This window comes from Tamandua tetradactyla, chromosome 14 (genome assembly GCF_023851605.1).
Source record: "Tamandua tetradactyla isolate mTamTet1 chromosome 14, mTamTet1.pri, whole genome shotgun sequence".
NCBI lineage: Eukaryota > Metazoa > Chordata > Mammalia > Pilosa > Myrmecophagidae > Tamandua > Tamandua tetradactyla.
This window is the reverse complement of record NC_135340.1, coordinates 89,182,665-89,210,318: the sequence shown is the minus strand read 5'-3', so window position 1 is coordinate 89,210,318 and position 27,654 is coordinate 89,182,665. Positions and strand designations below refer to the sequence as shown.

Here is a 27,654-nt window from a genome sequence, read left to right as displayed (position 1 = left end):
GAGCTTGCACAGTGTCACTCTGGGTGTATTCAGGGAACGGGCTGCCCGGGGATAGGTGACCAGGGGTCTTATCAGTCTCCCCACTCTCAAATGAGCGTTTTCACAGAACTGAAGCTGAGTTCTTCCAAGACAGGAGTCCCGCTGGCTCCTGGGGAGCACTCCTGGGGAGCACCCCTGGGGAGCCGGATTTAAACCAGCAGTCCCTGGCCTCTATTCCCCTCCCCTTAGAGAACAGTGGGTGGGTTGGTGCAAGTGTGTGTGCGTGTGTGTGAAAGACAGAAAGGGCCAGAGGGCCAGCGAGAGGGGTGGGGTGGGCCACCGCACCCCTTCATGCCATCTCTTTCCACCCAAAGTGGGAGTGTGTTCTGGTGTTCCCCTTGTTCTGAAGGAAACAGTTACTGGAACTTTCCGCCTGGCAGCTGGCACGCAAGAGGAACCTGGAAATCTGATAAAATCCATCTTTAGACCATAAAGCCAGAGACCCAGAGAGTGCAGCAGGTCAGAGCCTGAACTGGCCCCGGGCCCCTTGGCTACCCCGGTGGGCAGGATGCCGGCCAGGCCCCACCCGTGCCCCGTCCCCAAGCCTGAGCCCTGCAGACCGCAGACCGCGCTCCAGGACTGCTCCCCGCGCCCTGCTGCTGCCCTTCCTCCTCTCTTCTTGGGTTCTCTTCTCCCCCTCCCTCTCTCTCTCCTCCTTTCTTTCCTCCCCCTCCCCCTTTCCCTTAAATTCACTGAGGATGATGCCTACCAGTGCAGGGTTCTCAGGAGCAAAGATGAACCCAGAACCCCTGCCTGCCCTAAAGGGGCTCCTGGCTGTCCTGGGAGACAGAAATCCAGAGTTTACAGGAAAATGATCAATGCTAAAAGAACAGACACCCCCTTTCCCCCGCCAACCCAGGTTTCCCCAAGACAATTACTGCCTGGCTCAGCACCCATCTGGCCCGGCGCCCTCCCCCTGACCTTCACCTGTGGGGCCTGCCCACCTGCCCAGCGAGTGTCCCTCCTCCACTGTGTGTCCCAGGCCCGGGGTGCCTCACACATGCAGTCCTCAGTCAACAATGGGGACAGAACGAATACGGGGTGGCATGCTCCCCGATTATCTGTGAGGCCTCCGGCCTGACAAACTCCAAGAGGTCGCTATCTGCGCCCTCACGGGACCCAGCTGGACGTTTTCACTGCCCCTGCAACAGGGACTTCAGCCCTGGGGTCTGCTGGGCCCTAGCGGCTGCCTCCAAGGGTGTCGCTTCTGCCCCAGCCTGGCCAGATTTCCATGCTGCCTGTGACTCTCTCCAGTGTGGGAGCACAGCAGTGGGGGAGCTGGGGCTGGCTTAGGAGGAGAAGAAAACAGAGGAGGGCCGAGGACGAAGCCTTGGAGAGAGGGAAGCAGAGAAGAGATGGGAGGAGGGGGCTGAGGCAGGCGGGGGCCCCCTTTTCAGGGTGTGCAGGCACCCTGCGTGCTGAAGAGCCGCTGGCTAATCCCCCACAGCCTGGGGGCCTCAGAGGTGTTCAGAGACAGCCAGGACTTGTGCAAACAGGCATTTCTGGTCCACCCTGGGACTCCCCCCCAGCCACTTATGCTCCCACGGCCCTCTGCACCTCCTGGTTTAGGGGAAGAACAGGCAATTGGTTTGCTGACTCTGAAGTAGCCCCAAGGCCTTCCCCGCTTCCAGGTTCCCACCAGACACTGATGATGACTTGGCTGGGCCTGCATCTGGAGCACAAGGCCCTGTTTTGATTCTGGAACCTGAGGAGCCATTCCTTTCCTGGAGGCAGCAAGAAATCACAGAATTTGCAGAGCGAGTGGAGTGAGGATGCTGAGGGCAGTGAAGGGAAGGCGGGCACGACCCTCTGCCTGGACAGCCCTGCCCTCCTTCCCTCCTGCCCTCCAGCGGGCAGCCAGGCAGATCCTGAGACCACCCCCAGGGTAACTGCGGAGTCACCAGACCTGCAGCCTTCAGGCAGAGCACCCATGTCTTTTTGAGGACAGGCAGATTTCTCTCCAGGGAGGCTGAGGGGTGGAGGGTGGCAGCTCTGGCTGCTAATGGTTCCCTTTAAGGCTTGGCCAAAGGGAGAATGGGAATTCTTGAGGATGGGCCTTAGTTCCAGGGGTCAGAGTGCCTCAAGTGTCTGCTCCACCAAAGGGGAGCTCCGTGCAAAGAGGACCTGGAGGAGGCCATCCCTGACCTTCCTTTCTCTTTTCACCCTCACAGTGGGGGGGGTGAGGAGGGGGTCCAGTTGCCTCCAGCTCTGGGGCTCACTATCAGAGGGGGGTGTCAGCTGTGTAACCTGCCCACATAGTGAAGGAAAGGAGCATAGGGGGAAGTCTAGGGAAGGTGGGAGCTTAGAGGAAGTCTTCTTGGAGGAAATACCTCTTGGCTGATCTTGAAGGAGAGCCAGGACAAGGGGGCAGGGGGTGCATTCTGGGCAGAATGGACACTTAAATCCAGGGTGTGACCATGGGAGGGAACAGGTGAGCTTGGGCATGGGTGAGGGTGTTAGGGGCAAGAGGACCGGGTCCTGTGGGTCTTCCAGATGAAGTTAAGGAGTTTCAACTTGGCCCTGAGAGGGGTGGATGCATCACAACACTTCAAGTCACATCACTAGATTCACATGTTAGGGTGGGGTAGATGAACCCAGCTTTCAGTTCTGTCCCCAACCCTCCAAGCTCATTCTGGCCTGAGCACCTTTGCTAGAGCACTCTTGCCCTGCACCTTTGTGCTGCCTGGTCTCTTCCTTGCTTGTCTCAGCTTTCTTGCCCTAACTCCGAGCCCATCCCTCACTGCTTGCCCAGCGTGGTCTCTGAGCCATGTCTGTTGTACATATCATTTTATGTTCACCCTGATCATGGCACGGCATGCTCAGATATTCCCCACTTCATGTGTTTGTCCATCTGTCTCTTCTCACTGGAATGTAGACTGCTGCAGAACCGGAATCTTCTCTACCCTGCTCACCAACACATTCTTGGCTCTTTTAGTGGGAATCAAAAGAGCTCAAGAAATATTTGCTTAAGGAATAAATGAATGAGATAACAAAGCCTGCACCTGTGGCAGTGAAGGGAACCGGGAAGAGATGAGTTAAATAAATACTGAGGTGGGATCTTGCCACCCCTCAGAAGTGGGGCATAAGGGCCCCAGGTTTCTTGCTTGGGTGATGGGTGCTTGGAAATGCCACTTATTGAGCCTAGAGGCACAGAAAGATAAATGAGCCTCTGCTCAGCCTGTTACGCAGGAGAGAGTGGATGCTCACAGGTCCCCTGCCTGCAGTTGCTGGGCCTGGGCCTACAGCAGTGGCTGAGAAGCAGGCAAGTTAAGGCCGGTGACAACCAGGCGCGATTTGGCCAGTGGAGGGACTTGACTCCGTCCGATTCACTGTCTCACTCTTGGGCTCTGTAACAGCTGTGTCACCATAGGTGCTCCCCCTTTCTTAGCATTTGTAAATATTTCAATATTTCAACATAACTGGACCTCCCTGGAAAAACCTAGGAGACTCACTTCCCTGGTGACCCGTAACTGCAGGGTTAAAATAGGGATAGCATCTGAAGAGGACAGGCACCAGGAAAGGAGTACAGAATGGGGGGGGGGTATGCAGGCGGACACAGGAAGCCCTCCTGCTTCCTAAAGCCACAGGGATATTTCAGGCACCTGGAGGATTCTCCCAAGCTGGTGGCAGGCAACGAAAGCTGAGCCTTGCCCCCTGAATCAGCACCGTCCTCCCGGCCTCCAGGCCGGTTGCTGGGCTGCTGAGTCAGACCTGCAGAGCTGGCAATGCAGCAGGATACACGGGGCCCTCCCTGACCTGGAAGTTCCGCCCTGCAGGGGCCTGGAGGTCCAGGCACTGCAGCAGGGGTGTGCGATGCTGCCAGTGGCTGCGACAGCAGAGCGTGGGCTTCTCTTCTCTTGCCAGGCAGTAGCTGGTTCAGCACCCTGCCCTTTCCCCTATTCCCAGCCCCAAGTGCAGTGTGGGTGAGGCCTTTGTAGGCTTTGAAGGAGGGCCTGGAAAGTCCCTCTAAGCTCACACTCTTGAGGATCCAGGGCCCTGGCGGCAAGGGAGGGGAAATGGGAGATGAGGCGGGCGCAAGGGCCTGGGCCTTTAGGGGCCCGGCTGTTAAGACCCCGAACGTACCCAGGGTCTGGCCAAGCCTTGCAGGAACCCTTCCTTCAGAGGGAGCTCAGAAAGCCTCCTTGCAGGGGGCAAGGTACGATTTCAAGGAGCAAATACGGCTTCCGACCCGGGCTTGCCACAAGGAGCGCCTGTCAGTGAATATCACTCCCGATGTATGAGGCTGAAAGGGGCCGGGCCTCGGGTGGGAAGAGGCCGGGGGCGCGGCGTTGACCGGCAGGGGAAGAGTCGGATTTTCCTCTGCCGCCCTGCCGAGCGCGTCGGGCGGAGCGGCAGCGAGCAGCCCACGGACGGCGCCCTCGCACGCCTCGCCACGTCCCGGCCCAGTGTGAACGAAGCCCCACGGGCTCCGCTCCGACCGCCAGGGACCATCAAAGGCACGCCTTCCCGGGCCTCAGTCTCCCCGCGCGCAGGCGGCGGGGGCCCGTGACGTCATGACAGGGGCGCCGCGCGGCATTGTGGGGTGGGGCGGGGCGCGGGGGAGGGGCTCGGCGCCATTTTCGGCGGCGGAAGCGGTGCCGGCTGCGGAGCTCTGAGCGCCTTTCGGCGGCGGCGGCTGCAAGGAGAGGAGCCGCGAGGAGAGGAGCCTCGTGCTTGCGCTCGGCGACCGAGAGGGACAGCGCGGCGGCCGGCCGAGGATGCTGCGGGTCGGCGGCCGGGTCAGCACCTCTCGCTCGTGACCGCGGCGCCGCGCCTGAGACACCGAGCTTCTCTGCGCGCGGCGGGCGGCCCGTCGGCGGCCCGTGCCCTCCACGTCCTGTCAGCGCGTGGCGAGCGCGGCCCCCGCAGGAGCAGGACGGTGAGTGAGGGCCGCGGCATGGTCGCCGGCCTGTCACCTTCCTGGCCCCGGCCGTCTCCTCGGTCCCCGGCCAGGTCTCGGTTCCGTCCGGGTTCGATGCCCGTCCGGGTCTTCCCGACAACAGCCCCGGTCCCCGGCTCCTCCCGGGTCTCCTTTCGGTGCTTCTCCTGGCTCCTGCCCGGTAACCTTTCCCGGTTCCCGGCCACTCCTCTGTACCCCTGCCCGGCTCCCTGTCTCGCACCGGTCCGTTCCCAGTGTCCATCCTCACCCTTGTTCCCGGCTCCGCATTCCCCGCCCGGCACTCCGCATCCCGGGCCCAACATCCCCCGCCCCCGCATCCCCCCTTCCCTCACGCCGGGCTCGGCCCTGCGGCGGGCGGGGGCGGTAGTTCCCGGGGACCGCTGCGGGTCGCGGGAGTCGCCGCGACGGGGTGGTGGCCGGCCCCGGGGACGGGGCTAGTGGGGAGGAGTGCCGCCGCCCGGGGTCTGCTTTGTCCGAATCCTCCTCCTTCCTTCCGCCCCCGCCCTCTCCCGGGCACCGCCCTGGGCGGACGCGCCTGTCATCCTCGTCGGCGACTGGAGCCGCCCGGGCCTCCATCCGGGGCCGGGTTCAGCAGAGGTCCAGCGTCGCCTGCCCCTTTCTTTTAATAACCCGATGGGAAAAGATTCTGTGCGCGGGCTTAACTCAGAGTGGCCTTGCTGCACCTAGCATGCTGCAGCCTCCGTCGTGGAGCACTTTTTTTTTCAGTCTTGAAATACTTTTTCGGTTATAAAATTTGGCGTCCCTCTTGTCTTGAAAAAAAAAATTAAAATTAAATAAAGCATTTAAAAGCTAAAATCAGTGCGTGGTGGACTGCATGGTTTTATAACTTAAGATTTGTAAGTCTTTTCCAGGTATTTTCTATCTTTGAGTTGTTGAATCTTCAGCGTGTGGTAAGGAGTACTTGCAAAAGTGGTGTTTTAAAAAGCATGAGAACAACGGAAAAGTGAAGATACATGCTATTTAAATTGCTGTGTGAAAGGGCAGTTGGGTATTTGGTTCTTTGCATTAGTTAAATTCCATAGTTTTTGTTTGGTTGGTTGGTTCTTTGTTTTGTATAACATAACTGAGCCATTGATCAAAACAAGTAGCTGGCAATAAGTTGTAATAGTTGAGTGAAAAACCCATTAGGAAATTGGAACAACCTCATTGAGTCTCATAATTGAATCAGGTTGGCAACAAGCCTGTCATAGAGGGAAATTTGACTCATTGTTGTTTCCTAAGTATTTTTAAGAATACACTGGCGTTAACTACTAAAATGTTCAGGTTGTGGGAAATTATTTATGGGAGGGTAGAAACAATTTTCCCCAAGTCATCAAGGAATGCACTGTCATATTGACCCCTGGTGCTGGTAGTGCTCCTTGCCCAGTACTCTGGAAGGCCAGGGTGGAAGCCTCACTGGACCCAGGGTTACTTTTCTTGGCAGTGTTTGCTTATAAAAACACTAGGCAATACATAGGGGGCATATTAAAAAATATGGGGGATTGAGGACAGTGATCAGATCCAAGGAGGCTAGCAGGGAGGAAGGAAATGTCCTCTGAAAGATGCACAGTGTTTTCAGTGTTTCACAATAAATAAAAACTAACTGCAATTTTTAAAATTACATATTCTTCCTTATGTTTCATAATGTTGTCTAAAAAGCCAACATGTAGCTTTCCATATAGGTCTGAAAACTGTTTAAGCATGTTACATAATTCTGTAAAAAGAAAACTAGAAATAGAAAAAGCCAAAAATTGAACAAAATGAATCTGGGAGCATTTTTAGTAGATATGTCACCAAGTAAGTGGTATGATAAACCAGTATTTTATATAACAAAGATAATTGAGTAGTGTATCTTAAACAAGAGTAAAGGAAAATTTTAAGTACCACACTGCAGGGAATAGAATAAAAATGGTAAGCAAATTCAGATCATGAAAGCATGGTGTTTTAAAAACCCACCGTCAAATGTCTATTGAGGACCAAACTCCCTAAATGCTAGATTCTGTGCCATGCAGTTGCAGATATGGCGATAAAAGAGAGTCATTCTCTAGGAAATTCTAGTCTGGGTGGGTGGGGTGAGGGAGACCCAGAATTAAACAGCTAGGCATCGTAGGTGAGGGTAGATTATGTGATGAGTGTGCTGAGAAGGGGTGGGGACCAGGGAAGGCAGGGTCTAGAGGAGGTGACTCCTGATCTGAGTCACGATGGGTGGGAGCTGGTTCTGTGCAGAGAGTGAAGTCTTCCTCCAGTAAGGGGGAAATGTTAGGAAGGGCTGAAGGGTAAGAATGGAAAGATGAGCTTATGGAAGGTGTCTTGGTTGTACAGGAGGCTGGTCTCTTCCTGAGGGGCTTAAGGAGGTCTGGAGGTACTAGTTGATTAGCGGGTGCAGACAGTGGTGTGGTAGGTGGTTTGAACAGAGATGGAAGGATGGAGACTAGTTTGGGAGTTATTGGCAGGAGTCCAGGTGAGCGCAAACTCTCGCGGTGGGAACCAAGAGGAATGGTGGGATTAGAAGGGTTTAACTAACGGCTAGAGGGGATCTGATTTGGTGACTTGCAATGGGGTGATGGTGGGGGCACTGGCAGGAATGGGGTGGGGAAGATTGGGAGTGGAGGAATCCAGGGAGCAAAGCTGGAGTGGTACTGTTAAAATGTGAGTCAGACCGTATGGTCCTCTGCTGGAGTTCTTGCTGCTGTCCCACAGCCCTCACCCCCCACCTCTTGCCCCTGCTGCCCTCACCAGCACGCAGGCGTAGTCGGGACTCTGGAAGTGTGGCAGCCTGCACCTTCCCTCCACGTTACTGAAACCCTGCCCTACTTTATCTTTCACCTTAGCAGTTATCGCTGTCTAAAATACAGTATTATTTTACTTAATTGTTTTATTTTGTTTGTTGCTGTTTCCCCCATTTACATTCTTTTATTTATTTTTATTTTTTACATGGGCAGGCACTGGGAATTGAACCCGGGTCCTCTGGCATGGCAGACAAGCATCCTTGCCTGCTGAGCCAACGTGGCCCGCCCATGGCTTTTCATTTATTTATTTATTTATTTATTTTATTTTTCCCATTTACATTCTTAATCTTCATGCAGGCAGGGATTTGTGTCTGTTCTCTTCAGTGTCAGTGGCTTGATACATAAAGGACACTTACTGAATGGTCGTGTGGGATAATACATCTAGCATGCCTCCCTGAATCCTAGTTTGGGTGGCCCACCTGATGGAGGTGATACTTTCTGGATAGGGAACAGCAGGAGATATTGGATGAGTATGGTTTTGGATAGTTAAATTGGAAGTGCTTGTGGGACACCAGGTGGACTGATAGGCAGTTGGATATATGTCTAGAGTTCAAGAGGGAAATTAAGCTGAAGGTAAAGATTTGAGAGGCCTCTTTTTTTTTTTTATTAATTAACGGAAAAAAAAAGAAATTAACCCAATATTTAGAAATCATACCATTCTACATATGCAATCAGTAATTCTTAACATCATCACATAGATGCATGATCATCGTTTCTTAGTACATTTGCATCGGTTTAGAAGAACTAGCGACACACCAGACAAAGATATAGAATGTTAATATAGAGAAAAGAAATAAAAGTAATAATAATAGTAAAAAACAAAAAAACAAAAAACCAAAAACACAAACAAACAAAAACAAACAAACAAACAAAACCTATAGCTCAGATGCAGCTTCATTCAGTGTTTTAACATGATTACTTTACAATTAGGTATTATTGTGCTGTCCATTTTTGAGTTTTTGTATCTAGTCCTGTTGCACAGTCTGTATCTCTTCAGCTCCAATTACCCATTATCTTACCCTGTTTCTACCTCCTGCTGGATTCTGTTACCAATGACATATTCCAAGTTTATTCTCGAATGTCCGTTCACATCAGTGGGACCATACAGTATTTGTCCTTTAGTTTTTGGCTAGACTCACTCAGCATAATGTTCTCTAGGTCCATCCATGTTATTACATGCTTCATAAGTTTATCCTGTCTTAAAGCTGCATAATATTCCATCGTATGTATATACCGCAGTTTGTTTAGCCATTCTTCTGTTGATGGACATTTTGGCTGTTTCCATCTCTTTGCAATTGTAAATAACGCTGCTATAAACATTGGTGTGCAAATGTCCGTTTGTGTCTTTGCCCTTAAGTCCTTTGAGTAGATACCCAGCAATGGTATTGCTGGGTCGTATGGCAATTCTATATTCAGCTTTTTGAGGAACCGCAAACTGCCTTCCACAGTGGTTGCACCATTTGACATTCCCACCAACAGCGGATAAGTGTGCCTCTTTCTCCGCATCCTCTCCAGCACTTGTCATTTTCTGTTTTGTTGATAATGGCCATTCTGGTGGGTGTGAGATGATATCTCATTGTGGTTTTGATTTGCATTTCTCTAATGGCCAGGGACGAGAGGCCTCATTTTATTGTTAGAAGCCAGTGGCATCCATGATGACCTCTTCCAGAGAAAGCAAGAAGGAGGTGCCTAGAGAGCATCCAAATACCTGGCTGCCACTGTGGAGTGCCCCGGAGGTAGGGGCAGGAAAAGGGGGTCAGGGCCACCTTGACTGAAAGATCGGGGAAGAGGTAAACTGAAAAATCTCTATTGGATTTGGCTTTAGGAGATTTCAACGACCTTTAAACTTTCCCTGAGAGTATTATCTCCTAAGTCAGGAAGGCTAATTCAGAGATTACTTGCATTCTTTCCATCACAAGGCATTTTGTATAATTCTACTCTGTAGCCTCCTGTTTAATATGTTCTTAGATCAAAAATGAATTACTGTATTTTGCTTTTAACTGTTTTTTGGAGGCAGATGAAAGTAATTTGGATCTATGCCTATGAATTTGCTTGGTATGTTGTCCATACTTTAGCAAAATAAAGCAGGTAAGTGGGTATCAATAGAAAAAACATTTTAACCTGAGTTATGTGCATATGTAAAGTAGAAGTTATTTTCTTGACTCCAAAATGTCCCAATTACATCAGTCTACACCTTGGATTGTTCCTTGGTTTTTAATGTAGCAGGGAAATTTGTGTCTAAGCTCTAAAACCCTCCATGATCTGATGTGTCTCTGAAGTTCACTGTAGTAGTAATATTAAAACTGGTAATGGTAGTAGTGAACTTGGTAACACACCAGATGCCAGTGGTACTAGAACTACCCCTGTTGTATTGTTGAGGAAGTCGAGATTTAGAGAGGGCAAGCTCTGAAAGTTCCACAGCTATATAGAGCAGAGCCAGGTTTCAGACCCCAGTCTTTGCTTCCACATTTTAGTCTTTTGACTCCCTTGCTGTACTGACAGCTGCAGCCTCACAGTAGTCACGCTGCTGCTCAATCTCCTCTTGGTGCACCTCTGGGCTGCTCATTCCTGGAAGTGGATTTGCTGAGGCCAAGGGTAGATGTATGTTTAGTTTTCCAAAGTGGTTGTACCATTCTCCACCAGCAGTACTCCACCAGCAGTGTGCGAGTGTCAGGTTGCTTCCGGTCTCCGACAGAGGCTCCTGTCTTTCTTCGGCATCTTAGCTGTCTGAGAGGGTTGGCGGGCGGTGGCATCTTAAGATTTTAAGGTGCCTTCCCTGCCCCGCATGACCACTCCTGCTGCTTGGCCTCTCATTTGCTGCTTCTTTTGTAGCATCTGTTCAAATGTCTGTCCCTTTTAACAATTGTATTGTTCGTCTTTTTGTTACTGAGTGTAGGAGCTCTTCACATATTTTGGGTTTAAGTCCTTTGTCAGATTTTGAATTTTTTCCCCCAGTCTGTAGCTTAACTATTTCTTTGACAGTGCTTTTTAGTAACCGTAGTTTTAAAAATTTTGATGAAGTCCAATTTATCGATTTTTCTTCTGTTATGATTCCTGGATTTTGTTTTCTGTTTATGTTTTTAAAAAATCATTTAAAAATATATACTTTTTGGGGAAGAGTCACAATATAGAAGGGTGTAAAGATGTGAGGGTCGTCTCTTTTCCTATTTCCTTTCTCCAGAGAAAACTGATTTTAAAAATGCTTTGATTCCCTTTCTTTAAGTTAGGAAAGAAAATTATTCCAACCAATTAACACTTAAATATGTAAACTTACTCTAGTATTATGTTAATCTGCCGAAACCTTTTTATTTTGAATTAAAAAACATGCCTTTTCTTCCTCAGAATTAATACTATTTATATTCTTTTGCCCCAGATTCGCATAAATACCTTGTTATGTTTTCTCTGAGTCATGCAGTCAGTTGGAGCTGTTTTTTCCTCTCCACTTGCTCAACCAAGGACTGGTGATAGAGATATTTGTGTCGTTAGGCTTTCTTATCCTTGTTTTAGGAAAAACATGTACCCCAGCATTTTTGCATGGTCCCCTTTCCTGTAGTGTCATAAGCTTGGAATTGCATCTGAAGAGACAGAGTCAAAGTATCTGGCCCATGGTCCCCCTGCATCCCAGGTGGCCTTGGTGCACTGCCTGGCCTGGGAGCCTTCCTGACCAGCAGAGGAGGGAAGCCGGATCCCATAGCCTAAACTGGATAGTCAATGAGTTCAAGAACTTTAATATCGATATAAATCTTACAGTCCATATTCCACCCCAAAGGGGTCTCTTCACCTTTTCTCCTCCGCTTTTATATCCAGGCCAGGCTCATGGGTTTTGCTTTGTTGTTGGTGTTAATTTTTGAGAGAGGAGGAAGATTGTGATAAAATTTGTCAGACTATTGATAATTTTATTGCCTGTTAATTAGTAGAATACCTGATAATGTGGGTGTACAGTCTTACTGTTTGTACTGAAAGGGCTATAAATAAATGTATTAAATAATCAGGCTGTAGAGATGGAAAATAAGATAGCTTCATGAAATAAAGGGACGCTTGATTCTTTTGATATCTCATATGACAAAAATAAAATCCGTATGACTTAGAAAATATCTATAAAATAGTGCCTTTAGACTCTAACCAATTCTAGTTTAATTTTTTTTAAATAAAATATTTAGTGTTTTCTATTATTATCTCAGAGTTAGCTTGGGCTATTTTTATCACTGCAGAAGTGAAAAATCCTTTCTATATCAAGGGTTTAAGAAGTTCCCTTGCCTGTGGCTGTAGACTGCCCAGTTAGGCACACAGTTCTTCTTTCTTATGGGTGAGCTCAGATCTGAAGCACCGAAGGTATGTGTCTGTATGTATGTGTGTACGCATGTATGCATGCACATATGTGGCAGTTCAAGATGTCCTCAGTCAGGGTGTAGAGTGCTTGGATTCAATTCCTGGTCTATTATTAATAGGTCCAGCGAACTCAAGTCATTTCAGTTGTCTCAGTTTTTTTCAGTTGTAAATGGGGATTGTAATGATAGTCGTCTAAACTACTTACAGCTTTTTTGTTCTTGTTGCAATAAAACAATAAATAAAAGTGCTCCAAAAACTAAAATGCTGGATAAGCTTGAATTCTTAGTATATATATTGCATTATACTTTTTGGCTTTATCAACCTAGACTTTTTTTTTTTCAATTTTGTTGAGATATATTCACACACCACACAAACCATTCAAAGTATATAGTCACTGGTTCACAGTATGATCACATAGTAATACATAGACTTTTTTACACTCTTTATTGTTTATTTTTTTAAAACTCATTTTAGAACTGTTTTGGTTGTACAGAAAAGTTGGAAAGATAGTACAGAGGATTCCTGAATATCTCTTACCCCTTTCCCTGTTGGTAACATCTTATATTACTGGAACTCATTTGTAACAACTAAAGAATGAACATGAGTTCATTATTGTTAACTCAACACTTTATTTGGAAACTATTTGAAAAATAGTTTTTCCTAATGTCCTTTCCCGTCCCAGGACTGCCCCCGGGACTCCACATTGCAGTCAGTGTCAAGGTCTCCTTATGGGTTGTGACAGTTTCCCTGACATCCTTGTTTTTAATGACCTTGGCAGTGTCGGGAGCCCTGGTCAGGTGTCTGTGGTATGCCCTTCCCTGTGGCTTTGTCTGATGTTTTTCTCATCATTAGTCTAGTTCTGCATTTTTGGGAGAAGGACCACTATGCCAGTCTAAGACCATTCTACAGCAAGCACTCCAGATGCTAGGGCTGTGGCGTGGAATATACAAGATGGACTACCTGGACATTTTGTACCACTTGAAAGCAAGAAAGTACTTAAAAAACAAAAGGGTAGGAACATGACTGAGGAATGAACACAGGAGCCAAATGAAAGAGCTCCCACTGGACAAAGCTGCAATGATGTGAGTGACAAAGTAAATCGTGTGGTATTGAATTATAACAAAGTATAAAATAAATATCCATTAGTCCATACTGATTTAAATAACTAATTGAATGAACGCATATATGGAAGGGGAAGGAAGGGTGAAGAGACAAATCTCCCATATGGCAGAATTCTAAACAATTTATGTTGACACTCCTCTGTAGGAGGTGAGCTGCACTTGACTTACCTCCTAAGAGAAGAGGAGGGAAAAAGGGATAAAGAGGTGGGTGTATGCAGGACAGTGGGGGGTAACTTTACAGTTAGAGACCTGCAAACATTACCTCAGCCTGGGGATTAAGAGTGATAGGGTAGTTGTAAGTCATGTCAGTAGTTATGTACCCTGGATATGATATGATGAGAGGGGTCTCTGCATATTTTTTAGAGTTAAATAGTTTTGTAGGAATTATTTTTTTTGTCACTCACGTGCTGCCCCTTTTCCTTTCCCCAGAACTCTTTTCACTTGATTTTTCCATAGTTGTTACCATTTCTAACAAACATGCTCATATTGCTACCTCATGATTTTTCAGTGTTGACTTCCCACTCTGGATGTTTCAGCACTCTCTTTCCTACTTCTCCTCATCGCATGTATCCATTCTATGCATCTCCACAGCCCCCCAGTATAATTTCATTGTAATTTTGCTGAGAGCAATATTTACTGTTTCTCGCTTAATGACTGAGTTGTATAATAAACTATGATGACTTTCTTGTTCAATTTTTGCTTTCTTTGGAGTTGATGATAATCATTTTGTTTTTATTTCCTTACTCTTTTTAGTTAGTACTAATTCAACCCCAGATTCCTCAGCAACTGTCCTCTGTGATTGGTGCATGGCTTTTCCCTTTCCCCTTTGCTACTGCTTGTATGGGAATTCAGTCTCCTGTCTTCCTCTTCCACAGTTTCTTCTTTCTTAATCGCTGCCTTTGTTTTGGTTGAGCACATCTTCCAGTAACCTGAGAAAGGGTGCATGGGAGGTGTGTTGATTTGAAACTGTTGTGTACCCTAGAAAAGCCATGTTCTTTAATCCTCATTCAATATTGTTGGGTGGGATCGTTTTGATTAAGTTGTTTCCATGGAGATGTGACTCTCCTATTTGTGGGTGGGACCTTTTGATTAGGTAGTTTTCATGGAGATGTGTCTCCAGTCATTCAAGGTGGAGTTGCTTTCTAGAGGCCTTTAAGAGGGAACCATTTTGAAAAAATAGGGAACCATTTTGGAAAAAACTTCAGAGCTGACACAGACAGAAATTTGGAGATGCAGGAAGAAAATGGACCGCAGGAGGCCGTTTGAAGAAGCTGGGAGAGAAAGCCAGACCTTCTCAGCTGACAGAGGTGTTCTGGACCCATTGGCCTTTCTTAACTCAACATATCTTTCCCTGGATGCCTTAGTTTGACATTTTTATAGCTTTAGAACTGTAAACTTGCAACTTAATAAATTCCCTTTTTAAAAGCTGTCCCATTTCTGGTATATTGCATTCCAGCAGCTTTAGCAAACAAAAACAGGAGTTAATATTTTTTTGAGACCCTGATTGTGTGAAAATGTCTTTATTCTACTCTCAGAGTTGACTGAGAGTTTGGCTATCTATAGAATTCTTATACTTTTCCTTCAGAATTTTAAGACATTTGTTTAATTGCCTTTAACTTTTAATGTTGCTGTTGAGAAGTCTGAATTCATTCTGATTTCTGATTTTTTCTACACGAATTCACCCCACCCTAGAAATACGTTGGGTATTCTTTTGTCATCAATGCTCTGAAATTTCATGGTAAAATGCCTTTGTCTTAGGTCTTTTTCCATCCTTTGTGCTTGGGTATGTGGTGAACTTTTTTGATTTGGAAATTCTTATCTTTCAATTCTGGAAACTTTTGTGAACTATTTCATTAATGGTTTCCTACCCTCTGTTTTTGTTATCTCTTTTCAGTAGTTCTCTTATTTGGATTTTGGACATCATGGACAGATTCCTAATTCTCTTATCTTTTCTCTCCTATTTTTCATCTCTGTCCATTTTGCTCTACTTCTTGGGAAATTTCCTCAAGTTTATCTTCCAAACCTTCTATTGAGGTTTTCATATTTGTTATACTTTTAATATTTTGAAATTCTTTTTCCTTGAAAAAATTTTAAACATGTTATTGTGTTTTTGTTTTATGGTTGCAGTAGCTTCTCTTATATCTTCAGTGATACTAATAACATATTTTTAAAGTTTTTTTTACTCCCTACTTAATGTTTCTTCACCCCCACCCTATTCTTTTTTTTTATTTAGAGAAGTTGTGGGTTTACAGAGCAATAATGCATAAAATACAGGATTCTCACATACTACCCTATTATTGACACCTTGCATTGGCATGATACATTTGTTACAATTGATAAAATGTGTATTTTAATTTCAGTACTTTTTTTTATTTTTTGACTTCTTTTATTGTATAGTATAACATATACAAAGCAAAGAAATAAAAAAGTAAAAGTTTTCAAAGCACTCTTCAACAAGTAGTTACAGGACAGATCCCAGAGTTTGTCATGGACTACCATACGATCCTTTCATATTTTTCCTTCTAGCTGCTCCAGAATACAGGAGGCTAGAAGGAATAAATATTTATCATGACAATCAACTTTTTCCCTTCTTTTTTTATGAAAAATAACATATATACAAAAAAGCTATAAATTTCAAAGCACAGTACCACAATTAGTTGTAGAACATATTTCAGAGTTTGACATGGGTTACATTTCTACAATTTTAGGCTTTTACTATTGATGCTCTAAAATATTGGAGACTAAAAGAGATATCAGTTTAATAATTCAGCATTCATATTCATTTGTTAAATCCTATTTTCTCTGTATAACTCCACCATCACCTTTGATCTTTCCATCCCTCTCTTTAGGGGTGTTTGGGCTATTGCCCTTCCAAATTTTTGATATTGGAAGGGTCTGTCACTAATATGGGGTAGGGAGATGGAACTATCTGATGATCTGGAGCGGCTGGGCTAGGTTTCAGGACTTATCTGGACCAGGGATCCATCTGGAGGTTGTAGGTTTCTGGCAAGTTGCTCTAGTGCATGGAACTCTTGTGGGATCTTTATATTGCCCGAGGTGTTCTTTGGGATTGGCTGGAATGGTCCTGATTGGGGGTTGGCAGGTTATGGTAGATAGCAAGGTCTAACTGAAGCTTGCATAAGAACAACCTTCATAGTAGCCTTTTGACTCTATTTGAACTCTCTCTGCCACTGAAACTTTATTAGTTATAAATCTTTTCCCCCTTGATAAAAGAATTTTTTACGATTGTACTATTCAATACTGTAGTCCATGGCTTAACTTAGGGCCATTGTTTGCGTGGTGCAGTTCCATGAATTTTTAATTTTATTTTTCATTTTGAAAATGACTGTATATTTAAATTACAAAAAGTATTCTTTTGTTCTAACACCTTTACAGTTCATCAGCATTGAGGCTGTTTGTATTTAATGCAATTTTATTCCAAATTTTATTTATTTGCAAAAATAAATAAAATATTTACTTTATTGCAAATTGCAAAAATACACAAAATGTATTGTGTATTTTTAATGCAATTTTATTGATATATATTATATATTCACATACCATGTAATCATCCAAAGTATAAAATCAGTGGTTCACAGTACCATCATATATTATATGTGAGAAATCACACAGTGTCATCATATAGCTGTGTATTCATCATCACAATAGGCTTTTTTTAAATGAAAAATAATACATATACAAAAAACTAATTTTTTTCAAAGTGCAGCACAACATTTAGTTGTAGAACAGATTTCGGAGTTTGGTATGGGTTACAATTCCACAATTTTAGGTTTTTACTGCTAGCTGCTCCAAGACACTGGAGACTAAAAGAATTATCAGCTCAGCAATCATATTCAATTGTTAAACCCTACCTTCTCTGTATAAGTCCACCATCATCTTTGATCTTTCTCTCACTCTTTAGGGTATTTGGGCTAGGCTCATTCTAGCATTTTCATGTTGGAAGGGGCTGTTAATATGGGTTATTTTAAATTTTTATTCTGTTAACATATATACAATCTAATTTTCCCTTTTAACTATATTCAGATATATATTTCAGTGCTGTTAATTACATTCACAGTGTTGTGCTACCATCACCACCATCCATTACCAAAATATTTGCATTTTTCCATACATGAACTCTACATTTTAAGCCTTAACTCTGTATTTCCTATCCCCACTTCATGCCCTGGAACCCTGTATTCTAGATTATGACTCCATGAGTTTTGTTTATTCTAATTATTTCATATTAGTGAGATCATACAATAGTTGTCCTCTTACGTCTGGCTTATTTCGCTCAACGTGATGTCTTCAAGGTTCATCCATGTTGTCACCTACATCCGTATTTTATTCCTTTCTATGGCTGAGTAATATTCCATGTGGGTATATATCACATTTTGTTTATCCGTTCATCAGTTGATGGACACTTGGGTTACTTCTATATTTTGACAGTTGTGAAAAATTCTGCTTTGAACATTGGTATATAATTATCTGTTTGAGTACCTGCCTTCAGTTTTTTTGTGTATACCTAGTGGTGGAATTGCTGGTCACATGGTTATTCTACACTTAACTTTCTGAGGAACCACCAAAGTATCTTCCATATGGCTACACCATTTTACATTGCTGTCAGCAGTGAATGAGTGTTCCTATTTCTCCACATCTTCTCCAACACTTGTAATGTTCTGTTTTCTTAATAGTAGCTATTCTAGTGGGTGTGAAGTGGCATCTTACTGTGGTTTTGATTTGCATTTCCCTGATGGTTAATGATGTTGAATATGTGCTTTCTGGCTGTTTGTGTATCTTCTTTGAAGAGATGTATATTCAAGTCTTTTGCACACTTTTTAATTGGGTCATTTACCTTTTTTGTTATTAACTTGGAGGATTTCTTTGAATATTCTGGATACTAAACCTTTATTGTATATGTGATTTACAAATATTTTCCCCTATTTTGTAGGTTGTGTTTTTACTTTCATGATAAAGTCCTTGGAGGCATAAAAGTGTTTAATTTGATGAGCTCCCATTTATCTTATTTTTTGTGTGTGTTTGTTGCTTATACTTTGGGCATAAAGTCTAAGAAAACCTTGCCTAACAGAAGGTTCTGAAGATGCTTCCCTACATTTTCTTCTAGGAGTTTGATAGTTCTTATTCTTATACTTAGGTCTTTGAATTCATTTTGAGCCAATTTTTGTATAAGATGTGAGGTAGAGGTTCTCCTTTCTTTTGCAAAAGGAAATCCAGCTTACTCAGCACCATATGTTGAAGAGACTATTTTTTCCTAATTGAGTGGTCTGTGCTCCTTTGTCAAAAATCAGTTAGCCATAAATGTTAGAATTGACTTCGGAACTCTCGATTTGATTCTATTGGTTTATATGTCTGTACTTGTGCCAGTACTATGCTGTTTTTTTTTTTTTTAGTTTATCTATTGTGAACTTTATTTAAATGGGATTACAATTTCTCATTCTTTTGCAACTGGTTTTTTTTTTTTACTCAATGGTATGTCTTTGAAATTCATCCATATAGTTGTATCAGTTCATTTGCTTTTCTGTACCAACTGAGATGATGATATGATTTTTCCTCTTTAGCTTGTTGATGCAGTGGGTTCATTTATTTTTATTACCCTGTAATATTTCTTGTATTAAGGGTATACCAAAATCTTCTTATCAGTTTTACTCTTGATGGACATTGGGTTGTGTTCTAGTTTGCTAGCTGCCAGAATGCAAAATACCAGAAACAGAATGGCTTTTAAAAAGGGGAGTTTAATAGGTTGCTAGTTTACAGTTCTAAGGCCATGAAAATGTCCCAATTAAAGCAAGTCTATAGAAATGTCCAATCAATGGCATCCATCCAAGGAAAGATACTTTGGTTCAAGAAGGCCGATGAAGTTCAGGGTTTCTCTTTCAGCTGAGAAGGCACATGGTGAAGACAGGGCACATGGTGAGCGCGGCGTCATCTGCTAGCTTTCTCTCCTGGCTTCTGGTTTCATGAAGCTCCCCAGGAGGCATTTTCCTTCTTTATATCTAAAGGTTGCTGGTTCGTGGACTCTCTACTTCATGGTCCTGCAACATTCTCTGCTCTCTCTGAATCTCCTTTTTTCTCCAAAATGTTTCCTCTTTTATAGGACTCCAGAAACTAATCAAGACTCACCCAAATGGGTGGAGACATGTTGTCACCTAATCTAGTTTAACAACCACTCAATACTATGCTGTTTTGATTACAGTACTTTATAATAAGTTTTAAGATTGGGAAGCTATTTGGAGCCACTTACCCTTCCATAGCTATTTGATGGTTGACTTCTCCATTTCTGCAAATGAGGTTGTTGGAATTTTTATTGGGATTGCGTTGAATCTGTACATTGCTTTGGGTAGAATTGACATCTTTTCAATATTTAGTCTTCCAGTCCATAAACATGGAATATCTTTCCATTTATTTAGGTCATCTTTGATATATTTTAGCAGTGTTTTATAGTTTTCTGTGTACATGTCTGTTTTATTTTGTTAATGCTGCCAGAATGCAATATACCAGAAATGGGTTGACTTTTTTTGTTGTTGATAATTTTTTTTAATTAAAGAAAGCAAACAATACACTTAGAACCACCCCAAATGGATATCTTAGTTAGCTAACCATACGCTTATTTAAATAAAGCATCCATATAATCATTGTAAAGCCTGTGTTTGCGCAATAGGTTTCATAAACCAATTTAAAATTGTGGCAACAAGGAAAAAATCTACATATTCAGATAGGAAAGGTCTTAAATTCTAAATATTAAAATATCAAGTAGAAAGTTCTTACAAATATCTGCATTACTATAATAATGACCTATCTTACTAAATATTTTCCTTATTTCAGGGAAATATGAAGATACAAATATTTTAACAATTAATATATGGAAATCTTAACCACCTAAAATGGATATCTTAATTATTTTATCCATAGATAAGTTTTAAAAATCTAAGTAATCATCTTAAAGCCTGTTTGTACAGTATGTTTCATAAACCAATTTAAAATTAAAGCAAGAAAGGTAAAAAAATCTATAAATACAGATATCAGAGTTACTTGAATTCTAAATATTAAACAGTATCTTAAATATCATTTGATTAACATCAAAACTGTGTGTTCTCAGAATATCAAGTTAAAAGTTATTACAAATATCAGCTTTGCTATAGTTGTGAGCTATGTTACTAAATATTTTCAAAATTTTTATTTCAGGAATTTATCTAGTAGTACATTAACTGCCTATAATTTTTTTAAACCTTTTTTTAGTGTACTATATATATGAAGAAAAGAAAGAAAAAAAGCAATGCTTTTCAAATCACACTTCAACAAGCAGGTACAGAACAGTTCCCAGAGATGGGTTGACTATTTTTGGGGTGGGCGGTGGTTCATGGTCCGGGAATCGAACCCAGGTCTCCCACATGTAAGGCAAGCATTCTACCACTGAACTACCTGTGCGCATGTTATTTTTTGTTTGTTTGTTAACTTTTTTTATTGTATAGTATAACGTAAAGAAATAAAAAGGTGATAGTTTTCAAAGCACTCTTCAGCAGTGGTTATAGGACAGGTCTCAGAGTTTGTCATGGGCTACCATACAATCCTCTTAGATTTTTCCTTCTGGATGCTCCAGAATATAGGTGGCTAGAGGGCTTAAATATTTTTTTATTATCACAATCAACTTTTTTCTGTGAAAAATAACATATATACAAAAAAAGCTATAAACTTTAAAGCACAGCACCACAGTTAACTGTAGAACGTATTTCAGACTTTGACGGGGTTTACAATTTCACAATTTTAGGTTTTTACTTCTAGTTGTTCTAAAATACTGGAAATTAAAAGAAATATCAATTTAATGATTTGGTATTCATATTCATTTGTTAAATCCTATCTTCTTGGTATAACTCCACCATCACCTTTGACCTTTCCATCCCTCTCTTCAGGGGTGTTGGACTATGGCCATTCTAAATTTTTGATACTGGAAGGGTCTGGCACTAATGTGGGGTAGGGAGATGGAACTATCTGATATTCTGGAGAGGCTGGAGTAGGTTTCTGTACTTATCTGGACCAGGGACCCATCTGGAGGTTGTAGGTTTCTGAAAAGTTACTCTAATGCATGGAACCCTTGTGGAATATTATATATTGCCCTAAGTATTCTTTAGGATTGACTGGAATGGTCCTGGTTGGGGGTTGGCATGTTATGATAGGTAGCACCATGCACTTGTTATTAAGTTTTCGTTACAAATTTACCATTCTAGGGCCATAGAAGTATCCAAACTAAGTCATCCAGAGAAAGAGGACTTTCTTGACTCAAGAAAGGCTGATGTTTGTTACATGGGAAGACATGTGGCTGGCATCTGCTGGTCCTTTTGCCCTACTCTGTAGCTTCCAGCTTCAGATGCCAGTGATTTCCTCTTGAGGAATCTGTGGGCCTTCACTAGTTCCTCTGGGACAAAACTCTGAGTTCTGACTTGCTTAGCATCTCATGGGAAGACTGGAGATGTCTGATGGGCTCTTGATCCCCAAACGTCTGTATCTAGGTGTCTGCTCTCTCTTTGGCACTCCAAGCATCACCAGATGTCTGCATCTCTGTCAGCTCTGAAGCAACTGAAATTTCACCAAAATGTCTCCCCTTTTAAAGCACTCCATTAAACTAATGAAGACACACCTTAAATGGGCGGAATCACATTTCTATCTAATCAGAAGATCACACCCATAATGGGTCAGTCTCCGTGGAAACCGTGTAACCAAAGGTTTCCACCCTACAGTTTTGAGTCAGGATTAAAGGACATGGCTTTTCCGGAGTACACAACACTTTCAAACCAGCACAAACCTTCATATCCTTGGTGAGATTGATTCCTATATATATGATTCTTTTAGTTGCTATCATAAATGAATTTTTTTCTTGATTCTTCTCCTAGTTGTTCATTGCTTATGAATAGAAACACTGCTGATTTTTGGGTGTTGCTCTTATACCCTGCACTTTGCTGAATTTTTTCATTAGCTCTAGAAGTTTTGTTGTGCATTTTTAAGAATTTTCTGTAGATGGGATCATGTCATCTGGAAATAGAGCAAATTTTACTTCTTCCTTTCCAAATTAGGTATATTTTATTTCCTTTTCTTGCCTACTTGCTCTGACAAGAACTTCCAATACAAAATTGAATAATAGTGACAGTGGGCATCTTTATCTTTTTCCTGATCTTAAAGGGAAAGCTTTCAGTCTTTCACCATTAAGTAGCATATAGCTGTGAGTTTTTCATGTATGCTCTGTATCATGTTGAGGAAACAGTTTCTAAGTGCTGGATGTTATCAGATGCCTTTTCTGCAACAGTTGAGGTATTCATGTTTTTTTTCCCCTTCATTCTGTTAATGTGTTGTATTACGTTAATTGATTTTTAAAAGTTGAACCACACTTTCATGCCAGGGATAAGTCCCATTAGATCATGGTATATAATTCTTTTGCTATGCCATTGGATTCGGTTTGCTGATATCTTGTTGAGGATTGCTTGCATCTGTAAGAGATCTGTAATGTTCTTTTCTTGTGATATCTTTATCTGGTTTTGGTATAAGGGTGATTTGGCCTTGTAGAATGAGTTAGGGAGTGTTTTCCACCTCTTCTGAGTTTGAGCAGAATTGAAGTAAGTCTTCTAGGCATGTTTTGTTAACTTCCCCTGTGAAGTCATCTGGTTTTGGGCTTTTCTTTATTTGGAGGTTTTTTATTACTGATCTTTTTACTAGTAATTGGTTTGTTGGGATCTTCTGTTTCTTCTTGAGTCAGCATAGGTAGTTTGTGTGTTTTTAAGAATTTGTCTCTTCCCTCTAGGCTATCTAATTTATTGGCATACTTTTTTAATAGTATCCTCTTACAGTTTTTTAAATTTCAGTGAGGTCAGTACTATGTCTCCTTTTCCATGTCTTATTTAGTTATTTGTATCCTCTCTCATGTTTTATTCATCAGTCTGGGTAAAGGTTTGTTAAAGAACCAAGTTTTGGTTTTGTTGACTGTATTTTTTGTCTTCAGTTTCTCTTTTCTGTATTGTAATCATTATTTCCTTCCTTCTGCTCACTTTGGGTTAGTTTGCTCTTCTTTTTCTAGTTCTAGTTTTGAGGTAAGGTTTTTGATCTGAAATCTCTCTCTCTTTTTTTTTTTCTCAAATGTAAGCATTCAGAGCTATAAATTTTCCTTTCATTATTGCCTTTGCTGCCTCCCATATGCTTTGGTATATTGTGTTTTGATTTTCATTCATCTTAAGATATTTCCAAATTTCCCTTTAATTTCCTCTTTAACCCATTGGTTATTTAAGAGTACTTTGTTTAATTTCCACATATTTGTAAATTTTCCATTTCTCCCTCTGTTACTCTAACTTCATTCTGTTGTGGTCCCGAGAATTTGCATTGTATGATCTTGGTATTTTTGAATTTATTGAGACCCGTTTTGTGACCTAATATATGGTCTGTCCTAGAGAATAACCCATGTGTACTTGAGAAGAATGTGTAGTCTTTTGTTGTTGGGTTAAGTGTTCTATATATGTCTGTTAGGTCTAGTTGCTCTTAGAGTATCATTCAAGTCTTGTATTTCCTTATTGATCTTCTGACTAGTTGTTCTACTATTGAAAGTAGTGTATTAAAGTTTTCTATTAATTTAGAACTGTAAATTTCTTCCTTCAAATTGTCAGTATTTACTTAATTTATTTTGGGGCTCTAATGTTAGGTGCATATATATTTAAAATTGTTAAGTCTTCTTGTTGAATTGACCCTTTATCAGTATATAATGACTGTCTTTGTCATGCAAATCTGTTTTTGATTTAGAGACTATTTTATCTGATATTAGAATAGCTACTCCAGCTCTCTTTTGGGTACTGCTTGCATGGTGTATTTTTTGTCCTTTTCACTTTCAACCATTGAATTTAAGGTGAAACATCATAGAACTGTTGGGTCATGCTTTATTATTAGTTTTGAAAATCTCTGCCTTTTGACTTAAGAGTTTAATCTATTTATATTCAGAGTCATTACTGGTAATGCAGGCAGGACTTTCTTCTCCCATTTTGGTATTTAGCCTTTGTAGATATTACGCCATTTTCCCCCTCAATTCTTCCGTTAATGCCTGCTTTTATACTTACTTGATTTTTTGTGTTTACCATGAGTGCCGTCTCATTTCTATTTGGATATATTTTTCATTTATTTTCTTTGTAGTTATGATGGGGTTAAAATTTAACATCATAAATATATATGGTTTGATACCAACCTGATTTCAACAGCATACACATACACAGTTCCTATGTATCTCCATCCCCTCATGCTTTTTTTGGTACTTGTTACCAATTATATCTTTGTATCTTGTATATCTAAGAGCATAGATTTATCACTACCTTTTATGGAGTTGCATTTTAGTACCTGTAGGAAGTAAGAAGTGAAGTTACATACCAAAAAAATACAACAGTACTGGCATTTATAATTACCCAAATGGTTATGTTTATTTCTTTATGCTTCTTTGACCACTGTCTCACGTCCTTTTCTGTCAGTCTGAAGAACTCCCTTTAGCATGGCTTGTAGGGTAGGTTAGTGGTGGTGAACTCCCTCAACTTTGTTTATGTGAAAATGTCTTAATCTCTCCCATACTTTTTTTTTATAAGGTGCATGGTCTGGTAATCGAGCCCGGGTCTCCTGCGTAGAAGGCAAGCATTCTAACACTGAACCACTATACATCCCTCTCCCACGCTTTTGAAAGAAAATCTTGCTGGATATAATATTCTTGGCTGGCAGTTGTTCTCTTTCAGTACTTAAAGCATTTCAACCCACTACCTTCTTGCCTCCATGATTTCTGCTGAAAAATTGGCACTCAGTCTTATGGGGGTTCCTTTTTACATAACAGATTGCTTTCTTTCTTGCAGCTTTCAGAATTCTCTCCTTGTCTTTTACATTTAGTGGTGTAATCGGTATGTAATGGAGGGTATTTTTCTTCATGATTGTCTTCTTTGGTGTTCTTTGGGCTTCTCCGATATGTGTTTGCACATATTTTGCTTAGTTTGAGAAGTTCTTTCTCCTTATTTCTTTGAATACTACTTCTGCCCCTTTCTCTCTTTATTCTTCTTTTGGAACTCCCAAAATACTTACATTGTATGCTTAAGAGGTCTCTTACCTCTAGGCTATTTTTGCTTTTTATAATTCTTTTCTTTTTTTCCGTTTCTCAACCTGACTCATTTCACTTGTTTTGACTTTAAGTTCACTGATTTCTTTTCTCTTACCAGCTCTTGCCAGCTCTAATCTGCTGTCAAAACCCTACTGGGTTTTTCACTTCAGTTGCTGTGATCTTCAACTCCAGTTGGTTCCTTTTTAAAATTTCTACTAAGATTGTCATGCTTACCTGCTAGTATTTCCATCTACCCAATATATTTTAGCCTTTGTTTCCCCTATTTATTTACTATACCCCTTACCACTCTTTTTCATTGATCACTAGCATTTCAATCTACTCAATTTATTGTAACATTTGTTCCCCCATTATTTATTTATTTTTAATCCATATGTTTTACTCATCTGTCAATACCGTAGATAAAAGGAGCATCAGACACAAGGTTTTCACAATTACATAGTCACATTGCAAAAGCTATATCATTGTACAATCATCTTCAAGAAGCATGGCTACTGGAACGCAGCTCTACATTTTCAGGCACTTCCCTCCAGACTCTCCAATATACCTTAACTAAAAAGGTGATATCTATATAATGCGTAAGAATAACCTCCAGGGTAACCTCTCGACTCTATTTGAAATCTCTCAGTCACTGACACTTTATTTTGTCTCATTTCTCTCTTCCCCCTTTTGGTCAAGAAGGTTTTCTCAATCTCTGGATGCCAAGTCCCAGCTCATTCTAGGATTTCTGTCCCATGTTGCCAGGAAGGCTTACACCCTGGGAGTCATGTCGCACATAGAGAGGGGGAAGGTGGTGAGTTTGCTTGTCGTGTTGACTGAGAGAGAGAGGCCACATGTGAACAACAAAAGAGGTTCTCTGGCAGTGACTCTTAGGCCTAGTTTTTATTTATTTATTTATGAAACATAACCACATGCAAACACAAATATTCTTACCATATGATCATTCCATTCTTATTATATAATCAGTAACTCACAATATCATCACATAGTTGTATATTCATCATCGTGATCATTTCTTAGAACATTTGCATTAATTCAGAAAAAAATAAAAAAAAACAAAAAAATTTATACATGCTATAACCTTTACCCCTCCCTTTTACTGATCACTAGCATTTCCATCTGCTAAATTTATTTTAACATTTATTCCCCCTATTATTTATTTCTTTTTAATACGTATATTTTACTCGTTTGTTGATGAGGTAGATAAAAGGAGCATCAGACACAAGGTTTTCACAACCGCACAGTCATATTGCAAAAGCTATGTCATTATACAGTCATCTTCAAGAAATATTGCTACTGGAGCACAGCTCTACATTTTCAGGCAGTTCCTTCCAGACTCTCCATTACACCTTAACTAAAAAGGTGTTATCTATTTAATGCATAAGAATAATCTCCAGAATAACCTCTTGACTCTGTTTGGAATCTCTCAGCCATTGAGACCTTATTTTCTCTTATTTCTCTCTTCCCCCTTCTGGTCAAGAAGGTTTTCTCAATCTCTTGATGTTGAGTTCCAGCTCATTCTAGAATTTCTGTCCCATGTTGCCAGGAAGGTCCACACCCCTGGGAGTCATGTCCCATGTAGAGAGGGGGAGGGCAGTGAGTTTTCCTGTTGTGTTGGCTGAGAGAGAGAGACCACATCTGAGCAACAGAAGAGGTTCTCTTGGGGGTGACTCTTAGGCTTAATTTTAAGTAGGCTTACCCTATCCTTCGTGGGGATAAGTTTCATATGAACAAACCCCAAGATTAAGGACTCAGCCTATTGCCTTGGTTGGCCCCTCTGCTTGTGAGAATATCAGGAATTCGCCACATAAGGAAGTTGAATTTTCCCCCTTTCTCATAATCCCCCAAGGGGACTTTGCAAATACTTTTTATTCACTGTTCACATCACTCTAGGATTTATTGGGGCATGACTTTGGACAAACCTACAAAATAATCACACCCTACTCAAGTTTCCATGTACTTATGGTGTTCGGTTAAACTGTCCACATAAGCTATGTTAGGAAATGCACTTGTCAAATTATAAATTTTGTACTAAATAAACATTTTTTGCTTTAGTCTTTCACTTAAGTTAAAGTTTTAAAATATGAATTACCATCTATTTTCAACACCCTGCAATATTGACCTTCCTTTGTTCTTCCTCATGCAAAAATATTTTTTAATTTGTCATTGTACGCTTTAATATTTTAAAGATGTCACCTCTGGGATTTATTCCCTGAGATGTCTGTTTCTTAATTTTATTACCATAAATATCAAAACCACTATATTACCAACGAAAAATAGCAAAGATTATGAATTACTATCTAAACTAATGGAGATAAACATAATCCCAAAAAGCAGTATCAA

The 27,654-nt window shown here is 41.7% G+C and overlaps 1 protein-coding gene across 23 annotated transcripts in view; it reads left to right on the top strand.

The window, feature by feature from the left end:
• The first annotated feature begins 4,793 nt into the window (after positions 1–4,793).
• The window catches only part of KLC1 (kinesin light chain 1), a 100,570-nt gene continuing 77,709 nt past the window's right edge, over positions 4,794–27,654 (top strand). For 17 of the 23 annotated variants that reach the window (XM_077128418.1, XM_077128427.1, XM_077128419.1 and 14 more), the window contains exon 1: positions 4,795–4,918. The gene's annotated coding sequence lies outside the window, so the exon portion shown is untranslated. Of the gene's footprint in view, positions 4,919–20,483; positions 20,503–27,654 lie in introns of those variants that run through there. The other 6 variants (XM_077128416.1, XM_077128414.1, XM_077128415.1 and 3 more) reach the window with 2 other exon arrangements.